Source organism: Anomaloglossus baeobatrachus, chromosome 1 (assembly GCF_048569485.1).
Source record: "Anomaloglossus baeobatrachus isolate aAnoBae1 chromosome 1, aAnoBae1.hap1, whole genome shotgun sequence".
Lineage (NCBI taxonomy): Eukaryota > Metazoa > Chordata > Amphibia > Anura > Aromobatidae > Anomaloglossus > Anomaloglossus baeobatrachus.
The window spans coordinates 859,913,887-859,928,781 of record NC_134353.1 but is presented as its reverse complement, the minus strand read 5'-3'; the positions used below and the strand labels follow the sequence as shown (position 1 = coordinate 859,928,781).

Here is a 14,895-nt window from a genome sequence, read left to right as displayed (position 1 = left end):
CTCTTCTGGCACTTAGGGGCTTTTGCAAGTTGAGCCTGCAAACTATATTAGGAAAATATGCGCCCCAATTGTCAAATAGTGCTCTTTCTTTCCTGAACCCTGCCGTGTGGTGAAACTTAACAGATTAAACTTGGTGAGGGACGTATGACTCAAGCCGTATACAAGGTTATCTTTGAAAAACAGTTGCTTCCTTCTGCTCAGGCAATGTTCCCCAACCCTGAGGACTGGATTTCGCAGCAGAACAATGCACCATGCCACCCAGCTAGGTCAATCAATGTGTGAAGAACCACCACATTAAAACCCTGTCATGGCCAGCCCAATCTCCAGACCTGAACCCCATTGAAAACATCTGGAATAGAATCCAGAGGAAGATGGATAGTCACAAGCCATCAAAGAAAGAAAAACCGCTTACATTTTTGCTCCAGGAGGGGCATAAGGTCACCCAAAAGCAGTGTGAAAGACTGGTGGAAAGCATGCCAAAACGCATTAAAGCTGTGATTACAAATCATGGTTATTCCACAAAATATTGATTTCTGAACTCTTCCTGAGGTAAAACATTAGTATTGTTGTTTCTAAATTATTAAACTTGTTTTCTTTGCATTATTTCAGGTCTGAAAGCAATGCATTTTTTTTGGTTATTTTCACCATTTCTCATCTTCAGAAAATAAATACAAACACACACACACACACACACACACACACACACACACACACACACTATACCTTGGTTTTCGTTGAAAATCCGTCTAAATACAATGAAAACCGAAAACCAACTAAAATCGAAGCAATTATTTCCATAGGAATCTATTTAAATCCAATTAATTTTGTTTAGACACTAAAATACAGACCAAAAAACAGATTTTATAGAGAATATAGATAGTGATTAATACAAAAAACAATAAGAAATGAATATAAAATGAATATTAAATTAATATAAGACACTAATGTCAAGAATAAATACATTTTCTTACATTTTTTACATACATTTTGAAACTGACAAGTGGGGTGACGCTCACACAACGCCACACAGAGCAGGGGAATGCGTGGATCACACTTTGTTGATGCAAAAATAGTAGTGTAGTCACGTGGGCATCCAGACAAAACCAGACGAAAACCAAAGCAATCAATGAAAACTGAAACCAACGATAACCGATGTCAACGAAAACCAAGGTACCACTGTATATACACCCTGAAAGTGACCAACAAAGGACCTAAAATGCCACTAAACCTATAGCACTCAGCTACAAATGCACTTTGCAACAAGAACTGCATCATTTGATATCTCATATGACAGATCAAGGAGGTTCACATCGATGGGGTCCATACCAACTTTGATAGACGGGGGTCCCTCATCTACACCAAGAAAGATGGACACGTGTCCAGTCACTAGAAGTCACAGGAGGCACAAACAATTCAGAGTGCGATTAGAGGATGTGCGGGGTGACATTCAGAGCTCAGAATTAGCTGTGAGCTACAAAACTGTACCATTAGCTCGTAGAAAAAAGCAGCAAGAAGTGTCAATTTACCTGCCAGCCATGCAAGTGTCATGGATAGGTCTCACTGGGATTTAAAAGGGAAAAAAGAAAAAAACAAAAACGGCCAACAGCAGGAATTATATTAGTACATCCTCTACTATCATATCACCAGGCTGCAGAAGTAATATACTGGGAACAGGGCCTTAGGGAATGTAAAGGCAAAAAATGCTGTCTCACTGCAGAATTGCATGTAAGGCTCTGTGCACATGTTGAGTATTCGGTTGCAGACATTTCTGCACCATTTCCAGCTGCCAATCAGAGATGGGGCAGGGTTATACAGAGCTCATGAGCATGGAGGAATACCAGCAGGTTTACTACTGCTCTATGGATATTATTCAGCTGTTGAAAGACGGATTTTATTGAAACTACAGCAAGCAGCCCAGAAAGTGGCACATTGCTGGAATCAAAATCAGAGGAACCTGGAGAAGCGTGGCTAGATCTCTGCTGCTGTGCAATGATACGAGGGTCCAGTCCATGTAGTCAATAAGAAGGTATTTTAGTAATGCTTTTTGAAGAGTAACCTCACTTATTCTTCAGAAGGCACCAAGTTACAACATATTAACAGTGTCAGAGTTTAAAAGGGAACCTGTCAGGTGCAATATACAATACTGTTTGTTCTCACCCACAAAGCTCTCCACAGTGCGGCACCCCCCTACATCTCCACCCTCCTCTCTATCATCCCACCCGTTCTCTACGCTCTGCAAGCGACTTTCGACTAACATCCACACTAATTCGAACCTCCCACTCCTGGATCCAAGACTTCTTCCGAGCTGCACCAACCCTCTGGAACGCTCTACCCCAAGAAGTTAGGACAATTCCCAACTTACTCAGCTTCAGACGCACCCTAAAGACGCATCTTTTTAGGTCGGCCTATCATACTCCCTAATCAGATTTGATTCACATAGTCCCTCTACAACTTCTCACAACATAACTCCACATCAAACTCCATGGCACCCAAAGGCATCTCAAGGCTCGGGCCCACTGGTCGAGGAAACCATTATCTATCCCTCATGTCCGTGAGATGGTTGGATTGTCATTGTAAATAAACACTTGAACCTTGCCTCCCCCCCCCCATCTCATTGTAGATTGTAAGCTCTCACGAGCAGGGTTGTGTTTTTTCTTTTTTTTTTCCCTCTAAATATTGTATTTCTATAACTGTTACTTGTTTGCATATGATCCTCCTGAATTGTAAAGCGCTGCGGAATATGTTGGCGCTATAGAAATAAAGATTATTATTATTATTATTATTATTATTATTATTAATATGCACTCAAAACCGCAAGCAGTTCTGGATGCATATTGCTAGTCTCTCCCTAACTGTCCCTGAATCTAGTTGCATAGATAAAGAGATCTTTAGTAAAAGCATTTCTAAAGATCTTTTACGATATGCTAATGAGTGCAGGGACTAGTTGTATGGGCGTTACTTCCTACTCTCATTCCGCCCTCTTAGCATATTAGCACACCCACAGGGGTATCTTAACATGCTATTCAATGCAGCATCATCAACAGTGTCGCACGTACCTATGTTCGCCGTCACCGCTGATCAGCATGCTTGGACTTCCAGTCATGCGCACTACACCTCTCTGAAGCAGGGACGCGTACACCCGCCTTCATAGTGCGCATGACCAGGAAGTGGCGGGGCATGCTGATCAGCGGTGACATGCAGGGATTAGAAATATGCACCCAAATATGATGTAGCACAAAAAATAAGGAAACCACCAAAAGAACTCGAGATCTGGGGCAGATACGTCAGAGTTCAATGGGTTACTGGTGAGATCAACTGTCAAATGTCTAAAGTTAAAATAAAACAAATATTTTATACAAAGAATTAAAAGGTGAAAGAAGTGTGAAGAGGAAAAAAGGGAAAAACGGAACTGAGAATATGAATAAGAAAAAGAGAAGGATTCACACCCACGAGGGTTAGATCAAGTAATGCTGAGGCAGCAGTCAGACCGCTGGCCACAATGGCTAGAAAACTAACATTCAAAAATGTACAAGATCAGAAGAATTGTGTGCGCAGGATCAATATAGTGAATATTATATCCAATTTGTGCTCAGATTTCTTTTTGAACATTAGTTTTCCAGCCATTGTGGCCGAGCGGTGGGAGTGCTAAGTCAGCACCAAACTAACCCTCATGGGTTCGAATCCTTTTTTTCATATTCTCCTTCCAGTTACCATTTTTTCTTTTTTCTTCTTTTCTTGTTCCATACTTTTTTCACCTTTATTCTTTGAATAAAATATTTGTTTTATTTTAAACTTTAGACATTTGACAGTCGGTCTCTTCAGTAACCCTTTTAGCTCTGACTTATTTGCCCCAAATGTCGTGTTCTTTTGGTGGTTTCTTTTGGTGCTTTTTGTGATACAATCAGGTCTCTAAACTCTGACACTGTTAATAAGTTATAACTCGGTGCCTGTTCTGAGGAATAAGTGGGGGTTTCACTTCAAAACGCATCACAAAATCTTTCTCTTATTGACTAAAGCAGCAGAGGTCTATCCACTCGTCTCCAGGTTCCTCTTGATTTTTCTCCAGCCTTAGGACTCGTGGATCTTGCGGCAGCGGTCACTGCTGCTATACTGGTTGTGTGTCACAATCACACGAGGTGAGCGGCCAGCTCTCTCATGAACGCCCTTTTATTTTGGCGTCCTATTGCACCATTTTCTCCACAGCATTTTTCATTGTTGGAATCAGGGTCTCTGACTCTACATTATCCTCCTTTCAGATTAGGTGGTAAAAACAGGGTGACAGACTCTCTTTAGAGGGATTGTCCACTACCTGGACAGCCCCTTCTTAAATACTAGATTACTGAGTGTAAGATAAAAATTAACAAATAAGTCCCAAGCCCGCACCTTTTCAGCGAGGTCAGTGCCTGGTCTCTAGGGGCTCGTATTACAACCCTTAAGCGCCGCTCACATCAGCGGTATTTTTATGCAAAGCCGAATCCGTCACAAATGCGCTTCAGTTCCATTCTTTTCCAATGGAATCGCGGCAAGATGCAGTCAAATGCAGTTGCGGGCGTCATACATATCCACATGTGACCGCATCTTGCCGAGATTCCATTGGAAAAGAATAGAACTGAAATGCATTTGTGACGGATCCGACTTTACGGGAAAATACTGCTGATGTGAGCGGCGCCTTACTTCACTTAAAAGGGGTTGTCTCTTGTTAAAAGGAACCTGTCACCACTTTTTTGCCCTATAAGCTGCGGCCACCACCACCGGGCTCTTATTCTAATACCACCACCTTATTCTTATACCACCGGGCATTCTAACATGCTGTTTATAGAAGCCTAGGCCGCTGTGAGAACATAAACAACACTTTATAATACTTACCTAATGGTCGTGCGGTGAGCCATATGGGCGTCTCCGTTGTCCGGTGCTGGCGCCGCCTCTTTCGGCCATCTTCATCCTCCATCTTCTGAAGCCGCGGTGCATGACGCGTCCTACATCATACACACTCGCCGGCAGGGCAGATCAAAATATTGTAGTGCGCCTGCGCAGGACCGGCGAGTGTGTATGACGTAGACGCGTCATGCACACAGCCTTCAGAAAGAGGATGAAGATGGCCGAAAGAGGCGGCGCCGGCACCGGACAACGGAGACGCCCATATGGCCAACCAAGTGACCGTTAGGTAAGTATTATAAAGTGTTTTTTATGCTCTCACAGCCAGGGCTGTGGAGTCGGAATCGGAGCTCATTTTGGAGGAGTCGGTATAAAATGCACCGACTCCTAAAATATCTAATAAATTGGGGACAGTAGTGCAATGCAGAATGTGCTGAATATTTTTTCATAGGAATTTGGGAAAGTTATGAAATGTCCTATAAATGGCTGCTCTAGTCCTGATCTAAGGCTACATTCACACACAGCGTTTTGCTGCGTTTTTTGAGGATACGTTTTTCAGCTGCAAAAGCAGATCAGCTTTTTAAAAAAACGCATCACCTGAAAAGTTTCTGAGCTCATAAATAATGCTTTCAATAGCAAAAGCAGATTAGAAAACACCACAAACTGACTGCTCATTCTTTGTGAGGATCCTCACAAAACGCTGTGTCTGAATGTCCTATCTTTTCACCCATTGCCTTTGCTGGATGCAAAGTCACTGCATTTCACTGAATTATTTTGCCATTAATGTTCGATAGGTTTGTGACAAGAAAGAAATTGTTAGCAAGACACTGGCAGTAAAAAAGATACTAAAGCTCATTACAGCAGCCAGTTTCTCCAGGCCTTAGTGGAAAAAGTTCTGCAAGATTACAAACTCAAAAAAGAACAGGTTCTTGCCATTGTAAAGGACAATGCTTCAAACATGATAAGTAGAATTAAACTGATGAATGAGAGTAATGAACAAAAGCTAGAAGAAAATTTAGGATTCAGTATGTGTGAGATGGAAGGCCACAGTGCTGTTCATGTAACTGAGGAACAAACAGATATTACAACAGAAGAACAGCAAAATGATACTTTAGGATTAGATGATCTTGTTGAAGCTGCTTCAAAACACTTTCCCATTCATCACATGCGCTGTGTTGTGCACACGATGCAGCTGGCAATAAGAGCTAGTCGGCAAGAGGGACCCAGATTTCACACATCCGGTTTTTCGCCGGTTTGGTGGATGCGGCGCACTCCAGTACAGTGTATACAGTACTGTATCGTACTGTACTGGCGTGCGCCACATCCGCCAAACCGGCGAAAAGCCGGATGTGTGAAACTGGGCGGACATGCTGGAAATCTGATTGGAAAAGTGAGGAAATTGGTTATTGCCGCAAGAACCCCTAAAATTGATTGCATCTTGAAGAGACGTGCTGGGAAAGGGGCAATTGTTGATCAAGCCACTCGGTGAGGCAGCACTTATTTAATGACTGAGCGATTGCTTGAACTAAAATAATAATTTCTTATAGATATGGTGAACCCTCAAGTAACCTTAAATGAAGGTCAATGGACACAGGTGGCTGAATTAAAGGAATTGCTTAATCACCCATTTACCATGACTAAAAAATTACAAGCTGAGGATTTAACTCCTGGCATTTCATAAGTGAGTGAAAGAACTTGCTATTTTGCCTGTCCCAAAGTGGAGGTTTAATCCCAGACGGCATTTCTACTTCAATGAAACGGAGAGAGACACAGCTATTGAAAAATAAAAATCTTCTGGCAGCTGTTTATGTGGACCCAAGTCATCGTATACTGCTTGATGATCAACAGCTTACTAAAGGAAAAGAAGCTTTGAGTGAGGTAGCAGTTAGGATAAGCAGCTACAGGACTGCCAGGCGCAAGAGGACTTGGGGCCTGACAGTGCTACTGCAGCCATATCTTCATCCTCGTCAGATGAGGAGTTTAACTTTGACAAGTATTTGGATGACATAGAGCAGGCAAAGTGTTGCCGCAAGGAAAAAGATTTCACTCCATCTCCTATAGCAGATACCAGATTTCAGTAAAATTTTTCACTTGCTCTCAAAGAAATAGAAAACTTCAACCGTTCATCAAAACTGACTGTGCATGAGGCTATTCCTTTATACCCGGAAATTGTTAGAGATGTTGCCCATGTGGTTATGGCTTTGCCTCCAACCCAAGTTACTGTAGAGAGGTTGTTCTCTAGCCTTCAAATTATTAGGTCAGATTTGAGGTCATCTATGAAGGAGGATCTGATGGAGGCAATTCTAGAACAAATTTATAGACTGCACAAATGTTATTTAGTATGTTTTTGTTGAAAACTGTTTATCGCCACTTACATAGTGTATTACATAGTGTTATATACAACAGTATGTAAGTGGCAAAAAACAGTTTTCAACAAAAACATACTAAATAATAAAATAACATTTAGTATAATGCTTATATTTAAGTGAAAAATGTATTGTAGTACAATGTGAACATCAGACATTTAATCATTTTTATGATACAATAATCAAGATATTTAGATAGAACATAAAATATATTTATTGGAATACAACTTAAGAACACAAAAAAACTGTAATAAATTGTAAGGCTATGTGCGCACGTTGCGTAAATACTTGCAGTTACGCTGCGCTTTGTAGCGCAGCGTAACTGCATGCGTCCTGCGTCCCCTGCACAGTCTATGGAGATTGTGCAGGGGCCGTGCGCACGTGGCGTTTTAGAGCGCAGCGCTTCGGCTACTGCCGAAGCGCTGCGTAAAAAGAAGTGACATGTCACTTCTTCCGTGCGCTTTGCCGGCAGCTCCTGCTCTGTCTATGGGAGGAGCTGCAGGCAGAGCGCATGGAATCGGCTTCACTACGGACATTTCTGCAGCGATTTAAAGCGCACATGTGCTCTTCAGATCGCTGCAGAAACTTCTGCAGTGAACTGTACGCAACGTGCGCACATAGCCTTAATGTGGAATACAATATGTAATATACAGTAGATTACATATATATCTTGTGTATATATATATTTACATATTGTATTACATATTTACAATTTATTACACTTGTTTCTAAAGTTGTATCCAATAAATATATTTTATGTTCTAAGTATCTTGATTATTATATCATAAAAATGATTAAATGTCTGATGTTCACATTGTACTACAATACATTTTGCACTTAAGCAATATATGTGGGAGTCGGAGTCGTGGAGTCGGTGCAAGGAAAATTGAGGAGTCGGGGTCGAAGGTTTGGCTTAGGGTACTTTCACACTTGCGTTCAGCGGAGTCCATCACTATGGAGAATAGCGCAGTCCGTTAACGCACTGCGCTATTCTCCATAGACTTGTATGGATGACGCACTGTAACGCAAGTGTCAGCGTTGCATCCGCCGGACGACGCAGCGTCGTTATTTTGACGCTGTGTTGGGTGGAAGGAACGCAGCATGTAACGTTTTTACGAGCAGCAGAATCCTTTGGATTTCACTGCGCGTGCTCTCTCTTGCTCCCTCCACCCGTAACCAGGGTACACATCGGGTAACCAAGGAACCCTGGTTGCGTGTGCCAGGAGCCCGACACTTCCCCGCTCGGCTCTGCCCCCTCCCGCACTCCGTATGTATATACACACACAATCGCACACACACTCTCACTCACCCGTCCCCCAGCGATGCAATCCCCGCGGCACTGACGTCCTTAGCCATGGCCCCGCTCGGCTCCATCCACTTCGCACTCCGCCCCCCCGCTCACATTGTCGGCGACCGAACGATCAGTTGAACACCCGGCGGCCGGCTACTGGAAGTGATCAGCTGATCGTTCACAATAGTCTGCCGACGGTAAAACTGTAAAAAAACCAAAACGGATTGCGTTGTTTTGCAGCATCCGTTGTGCCACTATATGCAACACATCCGTTGCATCCGTCCCACAACGCAATGCAAAGTATACCGTTCAACGCAAGTGTGAATGTAGCCTTACCGACTCAACAGCCCTGCCTGGGCTCTTCTATACAGCATGTTAGAATGCTGCATATAAGAGCCCAGTTACAGCTTACACGCCAAAAAAGTAGTGACAGGTTCCCTTTAAGAGAAAGTTGTTTTGAAAAAAGTGATTTTCATTCATCTTTTCCTGCCAAAATAAAGAGAATGGGGGGGGTAGGGGTCCAAGCACAATTTAGCACATGTAATACAACTGCACCTACTCTACAGTCGGAGGCAATAAACATCAGTTGTATCGTACACGTTCCCTTCTCTACCCACCACCTATGTATGTGCGTCCTGCTGAGCTCATCAATCTTGGCTGTGAGAAAGCTTTAGTATACATACGATGTAACAGCAGTTTTCATATTTATGATGTTCTATGTGGAGTCCGGTGGTTTCCACTGTAATAATTTACACTTTATATTTCCCCAGATTTTCTAAGTTTATGATTTATAAAACACGCACTTGCCAACTTCTTGCATATAATTTGCTTACTCACAATCTTCCCTTAGTTACAGCTACACATCCCCCTTCATTATAGGAAGCTGGGTCATTGATAACCGGTCTCCCATCCAGTCCAGTACATGGGCCGACGTGTCCTGTAAGCTACATCATTGCCCATTAGATCCCTGCTGGCAGGCACGCCTCCACTCCCCGTACACACATTGTATACATGAAAAAACATCTAGTAAACATTTATAGAGCAACTTTCACTTTTCAAAAGAGAAAAACTTATTCTGCTCTACGATTGATACTTTGAAAAGCAAAAGGTATTTTTTTTTTTATCCTTTACCTTCATAAATGTGCCACCATTATTTGTAGATATGTACCTTATATAAGAGAGCAGCGATATTATCAGGGAGATTCTGCTATAAACATCACATAGGAGACGGACACTGCTGAATATACATCACATAGGAGACACTGAGGCTGATGTATATACATCACACAGGATACACTGGGAATGATGTATATATCACGTAGGAGACCCTGAGGCTGATGTATATACATCACACAGGATACACTGGGAATGATGTATATATCACATAGGAGACACTGAGGCTGATGTATATACAGTGCCTACAAGTAGTATTCAACCCCCTGCAGATTTAGCAGGTTTGATAAGATGCAAATAAGTTAGAGCCTGCAAACTTCAAACAAGAGCAGGATTTATTAACAGATGCATAAATCTTACAAACCAACAAGTTATGTTGCTCAGTTAAATTTTAATAAATTTTCAACATAAAAGTGTGGGTCAATTATTATTCAACCCCTAGGTTTAATATTTTGTGGAATAACCCTTGTTTGCAATTACAGCTAATAATTGTCTTTTATAAGACCTGATCAGGTCGGCACAGGTCTCTGGAGTTATCTTGGCCCACTCCTCCAAGCAGATCTTCTCCAAGTTATCTAGGTTCTTTGGGTGTCTCATGTGGACTTTAATCTTGAGCTCCTTCCACAAGTTTTCAATTGGGTTAAGGTCAGGAGACTGACTAGGCCACTGCAACACCTTGATTTTTTCCCTCTTGAACCAGGCCTTGGTTTTCTTGGCTGTGTGCTTTGGGTCGTTGTCTTGTTGGAAGATGAAATGACGACCCATCTTAAGATCCTTGATAGAGGAGCGGAGGTTCTTGGCCAAAATCTCCAGGTAGGCCATGCTATCCATCTTCCCATGGATGCGGACCAGATGGCCAGGCCCCTTGGCTGAGAAACAGCCCCACAGCATGATGCTGCCACCACCGTGATTGACTGTAGGGATGGTATTCTTGGGGTCGTATGCAGTGCCATCCAGTCTCCAAACGTCACGTGTGTGGTTGGCACCAAAGATCTCGATCTTGGTCTCATCAGACCAGAGAACCTTGAACCAGTCTGTCTCAGAGTCCTCCAAGTGATCATGAGCAAACTGTAGACGATCCTTGACATGACGCTTTGAAAGTAAAAGGTACCTTACGGGCTCGTCTGGAACGGAGACCATTGCAGTGGAGTACGTTACTTATGGTATTGACTGAAACCAATGTCCCCACTGCCATGAGATCTTCCCGGAGCTCCTTCCTTGTTGTCCTTGGGTTAGCCTTGACTCTTCGGACAAGCCTGGCCTCGGCACGGGTGGAAACTTTCAAAGGCTGTCCAGGCCGTGGAAGGCTAACAGTAGTTCCATAAGCCTTCCACTTCCGGATGATGCTCCCAACAGTGGAGACAGGTAGGCCCAACTCCTTGGAAAGGGTTTTGTACCCCTTGCCAGCCTTGTGACCCTCTACGATCTTGTCTCTGATGGCCTTGGAATGCTCCTTTGTCTTTCCCATGTTGACCAAGTATGAGTGCTGTTCACAAGTTTGGGGAGGGTCTTAATTAGTCAGAAAAGGCTAGAAAAAGATAATTAATCCAAACATGTGAAGCTCATTGTTCTTTGTGCCTGAAATACTTCTTAATACTTTAGGGGAACCAAACAGAATTCTTGTGGTTTGAGGGGTTGAATAATAAATGACCCTCTAAATAAACTTTTCACAATTTAAAAAAAAAAAAAAAAAAAAAAAGAAATAACATTCTTTTTTGCTTCAGTGCATTTCACACTTCCAGGCTGATCTACAGTCCAAATGTCACAATGCCAAGTTAATTCCGAATGTGTAAACCTGCTAAATCTGCAGGGGGTTGAATACTACTTGTAGGCACTGTGTATGTATGTATGTATGTATGTATGTATGTATGTATGTATGTATGTATGTATATATATATATATATATATATATATATATATATATATATATATATATATATATATATATATATATATATATATAACAAAAATCATACATTAACTACACAATACGTAAATTCTAGAATACCCGATGCGTAGAATCGGGCCACCTTCTAGTTCTATATAAAGACACAGTTGTTTATCTGCTTTCTTCTTGAAAGATGTAAAAGAATTTTAATTGAATATGCCATTCTGAAATCAAGCCCACGTTGTCAACTTGCATTGGAAGGAAAGGAGACATCAAAGGCTATAACTACTTGACACAACTGGGACAATCTAAGCAAGACCTATATTTCTCATATAATGAGATTACAATATGTATCTTAAGGGAAAAGACAAAAAGTTACTGATACTTAACAAGTGAACAAAATCATTCTTGGTTGGATAGTCTCCAGATGAAAAGCCAGAGTCCAACATGCTCACTGTCGAGGTCAGACTGCCCCCTCCCGCACCTCTCCACAAGTGTCCACGTGCTCTCCTGCCACCTCCTGCTCCCGAGGCCTGCACACAATGCACAGGTCTCCCGGGAGTGCGTTTAGGGTGCCTGCACGCTCCGTTCCTGCTCTTAAAGGGCCAGCACTCTATTATCCAGAAGTGCCTCTCAGGCTATGGCTGAGAAGCACTAGATATTTAAGGCATACTACTCTTAGGTGAGGTGCTGAGCAACGCGTCGAGTTTAGTAAGTTTACTCTCTGCTTGCTAGTTAGTTGTCAGGCCCCGTGTCTGTTACCCAAACCTGTCAGTATTTGTCGTACCCTCTGTAACTGCCTGTACCAGCTGTACAGTCTGCATTATCCGTCCCAGCTGCACTAGAGTCTGTACCTGAGCCCATACCTGCATCTGTTACTCCGGGGGTCAGCGGCCACAGCACCGGACACTGCCGTGAGTGTGGCACCTGGCGTCTAACAGCAGCTAAGCCCATCCTCACCATTACAGGCTCTGGTGAATACCTGGTAGACGCTTTGTTAAATCCCTCCCACTTCAGGGGATGCCCGGGTCCCCCCATGATCCACTCCTGCTAGCCACAACCTCGGCGAGTGTTACACCAGCAACATCACTAAATGTTATTAAATACAACCGAATAATGGAAATCTACTGGAATTATTTTTTCCCAAAATATTTGTCATATTTTCCCCCCATATCACTAGTTATTCTGATGGGGGTCTCTAATCAGACACAACCCCATGCAGCCTGCAGGTCCTAAACCCAAGGGCCGTTCCTATGTCAGAGCATCAGGAGGCATGCTGGATTGCTGCCTTGTAATATTAGGAGACCTGGAGTTTGCCAGGACAGTAGCTGCTCTCCTGTTTGGCTCAAATAGTAATGTCAACAAACCCTCAGAGAAGCCTTCACGAGGCCATGCCTTCAAACACTGAACTGCGATTTTAGGTGAATCCTCAGCAGCAGGTCCATGCCTGCCTGGTCTACCACTAGCATCGCCACCATCCCACTCCATAGACTTCTATGAGCTGCATCTATTAACTATCTGCTTAGTGTGGGATCAGACATCTCTGAAACAGAGATAATGATCATTACAGGAAGAGAAAGAAGAATTGAATTTTCTGTATTAATATATATTATAAAGTTTACTATCTTCACTTGTATAGATTTATGAAATAATATAAACAATGGTTACCTTTAAATAATACATTTTTTAGATTGTCCAGAGCCCCCAAAATTTGGCTAACACACATATCACAGAGCAAGCCAGCAGCACCCTGCCATAGAAGTGGCTGTGTTCTTATGTAATGGGCTATGGCAGAGGTCTGGAGCTACTGGTCCGGTTGGCTTATATTACCACTGGGAAGCCCCCCTCCTCCCGTCACCTCTCTCCTTGTGTAGACACATGTTGCCCACAGGAGCGTGCTAACATGGTATACAATGTCCAGCGTAATTAGCGGTGACATGCGTACTTGTGTCCATAGTCACCGCATCAGATTCCAGGCAGTGCGCATGATCGGACATCACCGCACTTCCAGTCATTCGCATTATGAAGTCGGGTGTACGCGTCCTGGCTTCAGAGATGCCTAGTGTGCGTGACCGGAAGTGCCGGGGCTTCTGATCATGCGCACTGCCCGGCGTTGGAAGCAGTGATAGTCTGATGCGGTGACAATGGACACAGGTATGTGCGTCATCACTGATGACGCTGGGCATTTAATACCATGTTAGCATGCCCCTGCGGGCATGGTAACATACTAAGAGGGCGGAATGAGCGCAGGAACCATCGCCCTTGTGACTAGTCCCTGCGCTCATTAGCATATCATAAAGGATCCTTAGAAATACTTTTTCTAAAGATTTCTTTATCTATGCTACTAGACACAGGGACAGTTAGACCGGGATGCTCATGGTTTTGCGTGCATATTGCACCTGACAGGTCTCTTTAAATCATGGTTTTGGGGCCAACAGTCTCCATACAAGTGTTTTTGTTTTTTTTTCATCTATGAAGGGAACTTCTTAATAAAAACTGTAGCTCAGTTGTTAGGATTGTGGACTACAAAACTTCCAGGAAAGCATCATATGGAGTTAGCCGCATATTGTAGGGTTTGTGGGTACCAGACTCACAGGTTTACTCCATTAGCCTGGTCAGAGTTACCCCAGTTCTTCTCTTTTATGCTTTACACCCCTAAACAGAAGTCCAGACGTTTTCGATACTTTAGTACTAGAATGATAAGTGAATTATTGCAGTCATTTATAGGAGCCACACTATATGCACTACAGACCAAAAGTTTGGACACACCGTCTCATCTCTAGAACAACTGTTAAGAGGAGACTTTGTGCAGCAGGCCTTCATGGTAAAATAGCTGCTAGGAAACCACTGCTAAGGACAGGCAACAAGCAGAAGAGACTTGTTTGGTCTAAAGAACACGAGGAATGGACATTAGACCAGTGGAAATCTGTGCTTTGGTCTGATGAGTCCAAATTTGAGATCTTTGGATCCAACCACCGTGTCTTTGTAGAAAAGGTGAACGGATGGACTCTACATGCCTGGTTCCCACCGTCAAGCATGGAGGAGGAGGTGTGATGGTGTGGGGGTGCTTTGCTGGTGACATTGTTGGGGATTTATTCAAAATTGAAGGCATACTGAACCAGCATGGCTACCACAGCATCTTGCAGCGGCATGCTATTCCATCCGGTTTGCGTTTAGTTGGACCATCATTTATTTTTCAACAGGACCATGACCCCAAGCACACCTCCAGGCTGTGTAAGGGCTATTTGACTAAGAAGGAGCGTGATGGGGTGCTACGCCAAATGACCTGGTCTCCACAGTCA

General features: G+C 43.1%; 1 protein-coding gene across 1 annotated transcript in view; it reads right to left on the bottom strand.

Moving 5' to 3' along the window:
* JMY (junction mediating and regulatory protein, p53 cofactor) overlaps positions 1-14,895 on the bottom strand; it is a 146,901-nt gene that overhangs the window by 106,614 nt on the left and 25,392 nt on the right. The window lies entirely within an intron of this gene.